Raw genomic sequence first — 13,951 nt, 5'->3', positions numbered from 1 at the left:
GACTCAAAATTTCTAGTTCGATTTCATCATTTAATTATATTTTATATTATGTATAAAGATTTGTAAATAAACAACGTTTTCAAAACGTATATTTTGCTGCATTTTTCCTGATTTTTTGGCCAAATTTTATGGATTTTTTTGTAAATCAATCAAATGAGTTCAAGTGAAAAGCTGTTTAACTAGCTAAACTTTATGAATTTTTGTATTTTTTTCCTCAGAAATGGAGGTGAAAGAGGAGAAGGTACAACAGCTGCTAAAACAATTAGAAATCAAGACGAACGACACCCAGAAATTCAGGACAGCGGCCGAGGCTGCCAAGGTAATTAACTCAACCAGGAATGATAACTCTGTAAACTCAGGGGGAGGTTACCTGTATGAGGGATGATAACTCTGCATAAGCTCAAGGGAGGTAACATATATCAGGGATGATAACTGTAAATTCAGGGGAAATAGCAAATATTAGGAATGATAACTCTGTAAAGTCAGGGGAGGTAATATGTATCAGGGATGATAACTCTTTATAAGTTCAAGGGGGAGGTATTTTCTCATCAGGATTCTAGAAGGATAACTCATTATTTTTAGACAGGAAGAGTTATATTTTATGAGGCAGTTGTATGTTAGGCTTGGTTTCTAATAAACTTAAAGAAATAAGTTCAAGAGATGATCAAGTTTTTGGAAGGAATGAACTTTCCTGTTGGACCATCTTCTTTGTTTACTTGGAATATTTCAAAACTTGCTTATTTAATAACAAAAAGAACTTCAACATGAGTAGAGAACTAATTTAAATTACACCATACTTTCTCTTAATTTGTAGCATAGTTTACTCTCACACTGTGTGCTTGAAAATTTTTGCCATGTCAACAGATTTATTGAACTGGAATATATTTTGCATAAAATTATTTAAAATTCATGTACCCAACTTCAGTTGCACATGTAGCAACTGTTTATAATGAATATGAGGCACATCACATTTATTTGACACATAAAAAATCTTACCATTATATGAAGATAATATACAGTAGACAAAGGAGATAAAATATTTAGGGCTTTGGCAGAAGTTTTCAAGCATGTGATATTTAACTTTTTTCTGCTTATCTTTTCATGCTTTCTGTAGAAATTTTAGCATAAATTTTTCTCGTTCTTTACTTTTTCTTGCTTTATGCAACTTATTTCATTCTTACACAACAAAAAGAAAACCATACAAGAGTTAGAAGATGCAAAAACAAAGAATGAGGCGACCATTAAGTCTAAAGACGCCCTGATCCGAGACCTCAACAGCAAACTGTCAATGTTAGAACTGGAGGTGGGACAGACAGATTATCTTTCTAAAAAAGACTCCGAACGCAACCAAGAGAAAAACTCGGATCTAAAGGTTTGTGTGTGAGAATCCCTGTCAAGTTTTAACAAACCAGCCAATCAAATTGTTTTTCACCATCTAATATTATGAAACCAGCCAATCAAATTGTTTTTCACCAAGTTTTATGAAACCAGCCAATTAAATCATTTTTCACCATGATAGAGGCCTGTGTTAGCAATGCATTACTTAAATACAAATTAAATTATATCAGTCATAATAATGCAACTCTGTATTTTTGTTGCATTATTGGAATCAAACAATCCCTTTGATTTTTTTTTTCAAAATATTTTCTTTCTTTTTTGAATTTGAATCAAACAAGTCAATTGGTTTCATGATGTAAATTACTGATCTGATTTCTCTGTCAAAAGCTAAACAAACAGACAGAAATATTAATTTGAAAGATATTGAAAAGAATGTTTTTAAATTAATATGAAAATAACACCAGCCCTAGAAGTCTTGCCTACAGTTTATCTTAATGAAACTTTCTGTAAGACTGAAATTTATCCGAAGTATAATGATTTTTGACACATGTTTCTTAATCCGTAGATAAAGAAATTAAATTGATACTTAACTGTGTCTTATAGGTTATTTACACAGTCTATGAACATTTGCTATAAAGTGAATGAAATTCACAAATAAAAGATGAAATTGTTAATTGATAGTATATGTATAAAACACAAAACAAAACACCAGTGAAAGGTAACAAATTACGTAACTATATCAGGTTTTAATTAAACCTTTTGACTGCTTCTCTTACAAAGCCAGAAGAGATGAAGGTACGTAGGGCATGTTGACAGGAAATTCTCCCATAATTATATTGTGCTACAATTGTGTTGCAACAAAATTAATTTATAGGCTTAATTCGGCTATAAGATTTTGTACGTGTCAGATATATATCATTTGAAATGCTTTCAGTGAGGTATTTGAATTGTTGTAGGCTATAGTCCCGGTAAATGTGGTTTTATTTCATGCTAGATTAATTGTTTTTTAACTTAATCATGTTAATGAAATTTCATTTACATTTAGCTTAAAATAGTTATGAAGATTTACTTACCAGCTTTTATATTACTTTGCCATTTGAAGACCATTACATCCCATGAATTTGAATATTCAGTTAAAAAATGGAAATGCCTTGCATAAATGCTTTCTTGTTAAAGCAAATAATTTTACCCTTAATAATATACATGTATAATAATTCCCCAAGTGAGAAAAGTTTTGTATTTGTTCATATATATAAAAATGGTTATGTGAAACATCCATTATTTCTAACTTATTAATTAGCTTTAGCATGGATGCATTCTCTCTGCTTTATCTATACTACAGGATTATAGATTCAGTAACTAGCTTCATCTACCTTTTTTTTTTTAACTTTGCTAGATGACATTTGCTTTTGCCTTGTTGGCCTTTGACCTCTTGACCTTTATTGGTAGTATACTGAAATAAATGTAGTTCTGTTATTTGATTTTCATATGTTTTTCTTATACAGTGTTTAAAAAAATAATTGTTTCATTATTTCTGTGTAAGAAATAAATTCTCAAGGGTCATCATTTACATGTACACATAAGAATGGTCGTTGTTTACTCATGATGAGGAAAAGACGAGATCACTCATGGGAATCCAACAATGAGGAATGGTCCCTTTTCGTAATTTTTGAAATTTAATGAGTTAATTCTATTATTTTTTCAAACACTGTATAAGTAAATTTTGCATGATTTTTTTATTCTGTTTGGCTGTTCTGTAGAATCAATTCAGGCCAATTTTGTTTTGAGTGGAGCACATTACTACCAATATGAAAAAAATCTTCATAATATTTGAACTAAAAATACCTAAAGGTGATTTGAAATATTCAGAAAAATAGTATGGTGTTCACATAAAGTATATTGGCCTAGATTTGTGGATTCTTTGCTTTTTGCTGGTGTTGGGTTTGCTTTGGTTTTAGTTTTCGTTCATTGCTTTTTATTTATCTTAAGTTTGATAATTGTTGTATGTCTCAGTTTGGAAAGAATATTGAGTGACAGGTGGGAAGGGGGTATTAAAGTAAAAGATGTACTTGTTAACTGTACATGTGCTTATTTGTGGTATATAGATTTGATTTTTTGTGCATTAGATTAATCATAGAAATTAGAATTCTTTATTTCGGAAGATTCATGTATTGTATTTTATCAGTAGCAATTCACCATCGGCCAGGATATTATAATAAATATTTATTTAAATCAGAAAGAGTTCATGAATTTAATAAGCATCATTCATTTTATAAGAAGATTTTTTCATATGATATTTATATAATAGTGTTGCATTATGCATGTACTATGCCTAAATAGTAGGCAGGGTTTGACACATGGTGCACGAGCCGGAGGCGAGTGCACTATGTGTCAAACCCTGCCTACTATTTAGGCATAGTACATGCATAATGCAACACTATTGTTATTATTATGCTGACTGTTGTAATTATTTAAGCGGCAATCCATTTGACTTTTTCCTGAAAATATCGGTGCTAATTCAGCGCACTTGCAAGAACTCATTCAAAATCTTCATGCTAAAATTGGTTGCATGCTTAGTTATTTTGGTTACTAGTATTTTCTCTAAATAAGTCAGAATTTTCTGTCCCAAAGATACTCATCTTTATTTTCTGTTTTGTTAGTAAGACTTATTTGTTTACAGACGTGGATTTTCATTGATAATTTTCTTTTACATCCTTCAATCAAGCGCTATATAAAAAGCGTTTTAATGACCCCATGGTATCAATTCATCTAACGATCTGTATGTAATTAGTTTGAAACTTTGTTGTACACATTTATCTAAGATTCCTTAGAATAAATATAACTGTTTTCAAATAATATTTGTCTATTTTCCCTTTCTTGTGTCAATTGTATAAATTAAGTTTATATATTTAATAAAATTCATATACTTAGTGATCGTCTCTGTGGCGTAATCGATAAGGCATCGGACTGGCAACCTCTGGGTCGTGAGTTCGATTCCCGGTGAGTGCATGGAAGAATTTTATTCAGTAAATAAAGCCGTGCACTATTTCGGCATAGTATGCTTACGCTATATAAATCCTTAGACCACTATGCGAGAATAGTAGGGTATGGGTTATATAGACAAACTGACAGGAAGCATAATAATACATAATATAAAGATAAAATATCAGTCTCCTCATTCTATGATTGAGTTGTCTCTAAAAACATTAAGTCCTGTATAAGTATTATGCACACATTGTAGAAGAAACTAGCAGAACTCCAGGAGCTGGTAGACACCAACAAATCCAGTCTGTTTGAGGCACAGAGGGGTAAGTAGGAACTTTGTTTCTCTATGATGACAGGGGAATGTTCCCTCTGCCTAATCAATACATACGGCTTGTGGCGGGTGTGACAATTTTATATTCTTATTATACAGATCTATGGTTGTTTTGTTACTTTATTTAAAGTCTTGTTACTATTTTTAGACTGGCAGAAATTACACGACCAGCAGGTGGTTGCCCTGACTAATGCTCACAAGGAGGAAATGGCGGAAATGAAGGCAGCGTTTGAGGAGGAACTAAAGAAAACAAAGGTAAGGTACATAACTCATGCAGGGCTAAATAAGGGGACAGAACTCATGTAGGATTATGGAAGTCTAGGGGAAATCACTCATGAAGAGCTATGGAAACCTAGGGGGACATAACTCATGTAGAGCTATGAAAATCAAGGGGACATAACTCATGCAGAACTAAAGAATTCTAGGGGGCATAACACATGTAGTGTTTGGAAATCTAGGGGACATAACTCAGGGGGAGGAATAGGATTTCTCAGTAACATTTCTCAGGAAAATCCATGGATATGCCAGCAGCTGATCATATAAAAAAAATTAACAGTGAAAAAAAGGAACAATTAAGAAATAAGATATCATTTTTAGAGTTTCATTGGGGTATAATATGAAGGGCGTTATAGTAGATTTGATCACGTACCGACTTCATGTCATACCCCAATGAAACTAAAAAATGAAAGCTTATTTCTTATATTTATATTTTACGTTTACGTTCATGTTACAAAGAAATGTAGCATCATTTTGACTTTGATTTAGAAATGCAATTTAATGTTACTACGACGTCATTTGACGTCGTAGCTGCAGATCTGTAGCTCTCCGAAAAAAATTATTGATAGACCGGAGAGCTACAGTGCCACCCATTGAAAAAACTGTATATTTATTGCGCACAAAAAAATGCGCTCGGTTCTTGATTAATTCTTCCAAATTCTTACCTCAACTGCAAAAAAGGGAAGATTCCAAAAAATTCCTCTCTCCTTTATCAATTACTCTCGTAGTTGACATCTGAACGAAGCATATTGGACCGAATTATCTTTGAAACCAAAATGGCAGTTTAGATAAACGAAATGTTCGATGACTACAATATCAGGATCAGGAGGACTATTAACAACAATTATGAGGAATGTTTGGTTTTGGAAACAGCGAAAGAATGTGTTAGGAACATACGGTTAGTAATATTTTGAGATTGCAGTTTTAAAAACATAGAAAATTAAATCGAAAACCGAGCGCATTTTTTTGTGCGCAATAAATATACATTTTTTTCAATGGGTGGCACTGTAGCTCTCCGGTCTATCAATATTTTTTTCGGAGAGCTACAGATCTGCAGCTAGTGACGTCGCAGTCGAAACTTTCCAAATTGCTCATGCAGTTTGCTTTCCATACGCAAGAAAGTCTGATCATGTGACTGACTGCATGTCATTGAAAATTGAATTTCAATTTTATTAGCATTCTTACCGGTATATAAGGAAAGACATCTGCAATTGTAAATATTGCAGCATTGCATGCAAAATTCTGACTTAACACAACATCCCAATGAGAGGGCATTCTAAGCTAATATTTGGATATCACTTTCACAAATTAATTAAAAACTTGAACAATGTTTAAGAAAAGAAGAACTATATTTTAATACCATGCAAGAGATATCCTGCTTGCATTTACTTGACTGTTCAAAAAAGGATTCTGAAGATAATATCAATTTGTATTTTGCTAGTTGTAAGAAAAGCTACAATTTGTATTTTTTTTGCAGATTTACTGATATGTGTTGGTTGTATCACATGAAATAAACTTATTCTTCATGCTTGAAATTAGAAAAAAAAATGAAAATTACAATGAAACCAATTGATCAGGGTCAGAGTTCAAAATGAAACAGATTACTCAGAGGTGGATTATACAATTAACACTGTATATAGATTAGGTGTCTTGTTTCAGCAGTAATTGACTGGGAAGCAATATTGAATAAAAAAAAATGTTAGAACATCAATAAATTTAATTTTGAGGAGGTTTACACGATAGTAATTGATGTGATCTGAAAAAAGAAATTAAAGAATCGTAAAAAGTACACTCAACAAATAGTTTTCAAAACTGCATTGATTATCCAACATAAAAATTAACAAACACTGTTTAATTACTCTGAATGATAGCTATAAGTCTGCAACCACTCAAACAAACAAAGGATCTGGAGTATTTGTAGAAATTTCAGAAGGGCACGGCCTAGCAATGATTGTTTCAATGGTGGATAAATATTTGATTTTTTGTTTCCTGGCGATCAGTGATCTGCTATTGTTATAATTATACAGAGGCGGCATATCCTGTTATATTGATGGGGCATGAATTAACTGACTGAAATGAAGCCTATATGATTAAGTTAATCGTGAACTGTGAAATTTTTAGTCCAAGGGGAGTTGTAGAAATTAAGGAGGGTTAAAATTTCTTTATTGAGATAAAAATATGTTGTGATGAAATTTAAATGTCATGTGCCTTGGGAGTAATTTTATTTTATTTACGAATTTTATTTTTTAAAAATATTGATGAAAAATGAGATGGGAATATTAGAAAAACAACCAGGGACTCTGAAAAGTGAACACTCAATAAACAAGTTAATTATTCATTAAGTGATTGTAATTCCTAGATAAAGGCCAGAAAAGTGTGTAAAAATTAATTAAACATGGATTTATTTGTTGAACCATTTTCATGAATTTTTAATGAATTAAACTGGGTTTAAGTTTGGAGAAGTAAACCAGACTGTTGTTAATCAATTAGGAACTTCGGATTTTGTCCAAGATTTGAAAACTGTGGAATATATTCTTTTGGCATTCAGTTTGAGAAGTGAATTTAATTACTGACTTTGGAGTATATGAAGCTGTTTTATTCATCATGAGGATATTTGAGATAGTGCAATGCTTTTGAGATAATGTGCTACTTTTGAGATAATGCAATACTATTGAGACAACTTTTGAGATATTGTGATACTTTTGAGAGAATGTGAGGATTTTGTGATAGTGCAATACTTTTAAGATAACTATTGAGATAGTGCAATACTTTTGAGATATCACTAATGTGATACTTATTAATGTGATTTGGAAATTAAGACTAGGAAATTGCAACAACTTCTTCAAACACAGCAGCAATACCAGTTCATAAAATCTAAACTTTTGCACCCATTCACCCACCCCCCTTTTAAAAAGAAATTAATGTAAAACACATCAGATCTTGAGTTGAGAATTTACTGACCACTGTGAATCATGAGTTTTGTGCGAGACTCTTCGGACCAATTTATACCGGTGGACACAGAGTATGTACATATAATAGACCTATCACGGGTCTTAATGGTGGACAAGCTACACCCCCAGCAGGTCACGGGGTCAATCCAACGACCCTCTGTCCCAATATTCCATAGAAAGAGCAAGACGGTGAGTGTTCATTAAGGGTGTAGGATCCATTGCATGTGAGTCAATTAAAACCATATTCAAGATGGTGGGTGAGCATTCAGGGCAAAAAATTCATTTCAAGGAGGTGAAGTTAAATTAGCATTCCAAAATTGTGAGTGTTCATTCAGGGCCTAGCATCCATTTCATACAGGTCCATGAAAAATACCCTATTCAGGATTTTGATTGTTCATTAAATTCCTACATGTAGCATCCTTTGCATGCAGGTTGATTAAAATTGATCAATTTCAATTAACTGAAAACTGACTTTGTAATCTTTACATTTGAATGGATCTTAAAAATTCAAAAGTAGATGACTGATCAGTAAGTCTTGTTGATGTAGGGTGTACAATAGTTTTTTGTACAGTAATGTAATATAAGGCATCAATTTTTACAAATTTTGCTGCTTTTTCAATTCAAATTCTCTATTGAAGAGATACAGGACCAAAATTCACAAAATTTCAGCACATACCTTATGGGACAAAATTAAATAAAGAATGACCTTTAACAAGAATATTTTGAAAGTCATTTAACCCAATAAGAGTTAATTTTCTTATTAGAGGGGCAGTAAACCTTAAACATTAAAGTTTTAAACAGGCAGCTCTGGGTTTTAGCTGAAATGTACCTTAAGGACTCAATGCCCTAAGAAGGTATTTCCAAATATATTTCAATAATAATAATAATAATAATAATAATAATAATACTTTATTTTAAGAGGGTAACCCGATTAGTGCAATGCACTAGTCTTCCTCGGGGCCCTCTAAGCATGTTCACAATAATACAATAATAAATAATAAAATCATTGTACAATAATAAATAATACAACATGACGTAAAAATACAAGTACATATAGATTTCAGGAGATTTTAGTTGCGGCACGTTATTATGAATTTTTCTACATTTTTATGAAATGTGTGTAAATTCTGTGAAAAACATATGTACAAAGGTAATTTGTTCCATAAATGAACACCGGAATAATGAAAAGAATTTTTAAATTGATTTGTTTGATATTTCGGTAGATGAAGGTCATAGTTTGTTTCAGATCGTAGAACATAATTATTAGAAGAAATAAATTCAAAAGAGTCTCTTAAATAAGTAGGTGCCATACCATGAAGTGTTTTGTACAGTAATATATATTTATGAAAATCGATCAACTCGTAAATAGTCAGCCATCCAAGTTTTTCGAATAATGGTAGTGAAGGGGCATCATAATCCACATCTAGTATAATACGAGCTGCCCTTTTTTGCAATTTAAAAACTCTATCTATGCCAGCACCTGGTGCAATTACCCCAAATAGTTAGGCAATAATTCAAAGAGGGCAGAATGTATGCATTATAGAATAGTTTTCTTGTGTGTAAGGGAAGGAATTTTTAAATTTTGCGTAAGGTATATAATTTATATGTCAAAGATTTACAAACTGAGTCAATATGGTGATTATAGGCAATGAACCATCAATATGCACTCCCAGAAGTTTTTCAGATTCAACATTTTCAGTTAATTTGTTTGAAGTATATAAATTTAGTTCAGGTGAATCTATTCTTGATTTTTTCTGCTGAGTTCACATAAGCATACATTTTGTCTTATTGGTATTTAACACCATTTGATTTTTGGAACACCAATTTTCAATCTCGCACAAATCAAAGTTTAGGGCATTCTCAATACCTTCTATATTTTTATGATATGTATGCAAGGTTGCATCATCGGCAAACATATCAATATCTGTTCTATTTACATGTAAAGGGAGATCATTTATATACAATAAAAATAATAGGGGACCTAAGATAGATCCTTGGGGCACTCCTGCTGTGACGGCAAAAAATCAGAGGAATGTGTTCCTATTTTTACACACTGAGACCTTGAGGTTAAATAAGAATGAAACCATTTAATAGCCATTTGATCAAAGTGATATGATTGAAGTTTACTTATAAGAATTTCATGATTAACCAAATCAAATGCCTTGCTAAAGTCAATGAAAGTTATGCCTACTAGATTTCCTTGGTCCATAGCTTGTAGCCAATTATCTGTAAGTTTTGTAAGAGCCGTTTGACATGAATGAAGTTCTCGAAATCCAGATTGTGATTTAAATAAAAGATCAAAGTTAGGGGCAAAGTTACGTATTTGATTTGCTATGTGTTTTTCAACTAATTTCGATAATGTTGGAAGAATGGATATCGGTCTGTAGTTCCCTGGATCTGCAGGGGTTCAAAATTCCTCAAGCCCGACGTCCCGGACTTACAAATTCCGGATCCGGACTCGGCATTTAGAATTCGCCAAAGTCCTGGGACTTGGCTGTTTTTTGTTTATGTTTATTTTTTAAGTTAAAAAAATGATCGTAAAGCTAAAAATAAAGCAAATTCTCAAATGTATTAAGTAAAAATGTGGGTTTGTGGTCGTTAAAATACCCATAAAACATTACCAACTTTTCGAAAATACAATCCGTCTTTTTATTTTCCGTTGCGGTTAGATTCTTGCTTTTACGCAATTCCTCATGTTTCCTCCTATATGACAAACGGCAATTAGTTTTTTTAAATTTTGGTTTTAGCTTTGACTTACAGCACATTCTAACTGCTATTTATTGTAACAGATGGTTTATTCAGTAGTGAGTATTTGTAAAAGTTATTGTAATGTACCAATAATCTATCAGTCTGGTATTGTTGAAATACTCATGTATGACTATATGACAGTTTATGGAGGAAAAATAAAACATATATTAATACATATAGTCTTTATTCATTCAATGCAACAAATGAAAATAAATTATAAGTAACATAAATTTAATGATGTATAGGTAAATATGGACTTTCAAATTTCTTCCTCGGACTTGCCTAAAATTTACTCTTTAAGTCCTGGACTTGACCATGACAAAAAAAAATTTGAACCCCTGATCTGCGTGTTCGCCATTTTTGAAAATAGGAGTGACTTTTGCTTGTTTTAAACTGGATTGAAATACTCCATTAGTGATACTAGCATTTATAAGATGTGTAATAGATTTGCATATGACATTTGCCGAAAGTTTTAGAAGACGAGGTCTGATAAAGTCTATACCGGCTGACTTATTTACATCCAGTGTATTCAACATATTCAATACTTCAAATTCAGTTATTTTGAACATCAATACTGAAAAAAATTTCTTTCCCTAGTTTAGTTTCTGTATATCGATTTAATAATTCTGAATCAAAACTTTGTACTGACATATCTGCTAATAATTTACAGGATATTTCCTCAAAGTGTTTGTTAAAAATATCAACAATATCCTGTAAATCTAGATCTACAAAATCTAAACCATTTTGTGTAATACGGCTAGGTGTAAAAGTTTTGGATTTAGATGCCAAATGGTTTAAATAACTCCACATTTCTTTAGGACTTGAGCTTTCTTCAATTGCTGATTTGTAATACTTTGATTTCGCTTGATCTATTAATTGTGTCACTTTATTTCTCCAAATTTTGTAATTTTCTGAATTCCTTTGTAAATGATATGTATCGCGTAAATGTCTAGTATACACTTCCATCTTTTTGTAGGTTTTTAAAACTTAATTTGTTCCCAGTTATGACACTTGTTCCCTAGAAAACTTTATAGCCATTTTCAACTAAATTTATCACATTGATTTTTAGCTCTACTGGTCAGAGACCAGAAGAGCTTATGCGATAGTAATGCGTCCGGCGTCCGTTCGTCTGTCCGTCTGTCTGTCTGTCTGTAAACAATTTTTCAAAATGCTACTCCTCCTACAGTTTTGGTCTAATTTCAATATAACTTGGCACACAAGTAGACTACACTAAGATACATAATTCTGTGTATCGGTTTTTGATTTCGATGAATGGTGTTGCCATGGTTACTAAAAATAGAAATTTCTGTGAAATTCTTTCAAAACGCTACTCCTCCTACAGTTTTGGTCTGATTTCAGTATAACTTGGCACACAAGTAGACTACACTAAGATACATAATTCTGTATATCGGTTTTTGATTTTGATGAACGGTGTTGCCGTGGTTACTAAAAATAGAAATTTCTGTGAAATTCTTTCAAAATGCTACTCCTCCTACAGTTTTGGTTTGATTTCATTATAACTTGGCAAACAAGTAGACTACACTAATGCCCTGTTCACACGGAGAGTTTAATTCGAATTAAACGTAAAGTTACTGCGAATTAGCTTCGATTAGCGTTCACACGGAGAATTTAATGCAAATTAGTTTAATTCGAATTAATTTACTGCGCATTAAATTACTTCGCATTAGCTCCGTGTGAACGCTAAGCGAAGCTAATTCGAATTAAATTTTGATGCATGCGTAAGGTCAGATTTAAGTCACAGAACACGTGATGGTGGTTATATATAGGTATATGTGCTATAATTGGTTCAAAAATTGAGGGAAAGTATGTGAATCACTAAAATCAATGAATACCTGTAGCCACTACATGATGTATCAAAGGATGGCTCTGCATACATGACGTGATTTACAAATGACGTCATAATAGACTTACTGACGCCTGACTGTAGAAGAAAAATTTTAATTCGCATTAGTTTACTTCGCATTAGCTGTCGTGTGAACGCAATTTAATTCGCATTAATTTGATTCGCATTAGTTTACTTCGCATTAATTTACTGCGAATTAAACTCGTCGTGTGAACAGGGCATAAGATACATAATTCTGTGTATCGGTTTTTGATTTCAATGAACGGTGTTGCCGTGGTTACTAAAAAGAGAAATTTCTGTGAATACTTTTAAAATGCTACTCCTCGTACAGTTTTGGTCTGATTTCAATATAACTTGGCACATAAGTAGAATACACTAAGATACATAATTCTATATATCGAATTTTAATTTTGATGAACGGTGTTGCCGTGGTTACTAAAAATAGAAATGTCTGTAAAATTGTTTCAAAATGCTACTCCTCGTACAGTTTTGGTCTGATTTCAGTATAACTTGGCACACAAGTAGACTACACTAAGAACATAAACTTAAAGAGACTTTATCAACGATCATTATTCTATTTAGTTTCAAATCCCAGCTGCTTAAGTACTTTTCTCTTCCTTTGCTATAAGTTCAAACCAGTAGAGCTTCAGTCTCGACAGAGACTTATGGTTGATTTTGTGTTAGTAAACATCGTCGCAAACCACGGCCATAATGTACGACCCCCATCCCCATTCTGACTGTGGTTGCATGAGAAGAGAGTATTTCGTAGCTCATTACAATATTTACAAATGCGAGTAAAGCATTATCTGATAAATGAACTTTGATGCAACCTTCCAATACCCAATCTCAGTGTACAAGATACTGCTGATGTAAATTGTTGATTTCAATTGCGATGGAAACGAAGCTTGTCATTGACTGAATATATGACATCACAGTAGAAAGGCGTAAATGTTCAAGATTACAACACTTTTTGTGATCAAGCAGCCACGGGTAGGAGAAAGCTATATGAGGACTCCGAACCGTGGCTTGAGACAATGGTTAGTAAAAGGCAACTTTATATCAAGAGATATGCTGTACAGTACATGAAGTCTTAGTCTTTTATTGCAACTAAGAATTATTTTGTGTTTTTTTTTCTTCCATAGTTTATAGTCAAGATTGATTATAGTACCTACATAATTGTGTAAATTGCAAAGAACAGGCACTCTGCATTTGTTTGACCAATCTCGGTAGCATTTACTTCCCTTTGAATTCTAAGCTCTGCCACATTAAAGCCTATTAATGAAAACAACTAAAACAGCCATCGATCCCAAATCGTCTGATTTTCTTCACAAAAGCCTCTCTTTGTGCGGAACCTTTCATAATCCCATCCAACAAGTTGAAGTGCTGGTAATAATAATCAGAGATCAATAGATTTAAATGGTACAGAACAGTAACTACATTAGGGAGAGTTCTATAAAC

At 32.4% G+C, this 13,951-nt stretch overlaps 1 pseudogene; it reads left to right on the top strand.

Annotated features, from left to right (window-relative positions):
• The first annotated feature begins 222 nt into the window (after positions 1–222).
• Positions 223–13,951, top strand: part of LOC134239940 (golgin subfamily A member 4-like) — a 56,139-nt pseudogene continuing 42,410 nt past the window's right edge.

Source organism: Saccostrea cucullata, unplaced genomic scaffold (assembly GCF_032062105.1).
Source record: "Saccostrea cucullata isolate Sc308-1 unplaced genomic scaffold, CSIRO_AGI_Scuc_v1 ctg3007, whole genome shotgun sequence".
NCBI classification, from domain to species: Eukaryota; Metazoa; Mollusca; class Bivalvia; order Ostreida; family Ostreidae; genus Saccostrea; species Saccostrea cuccullata.
Note: the sequence above shows the minus strand (reverse complement) of the source record. Positions and strands in the feature narration are given on the sequence as shown.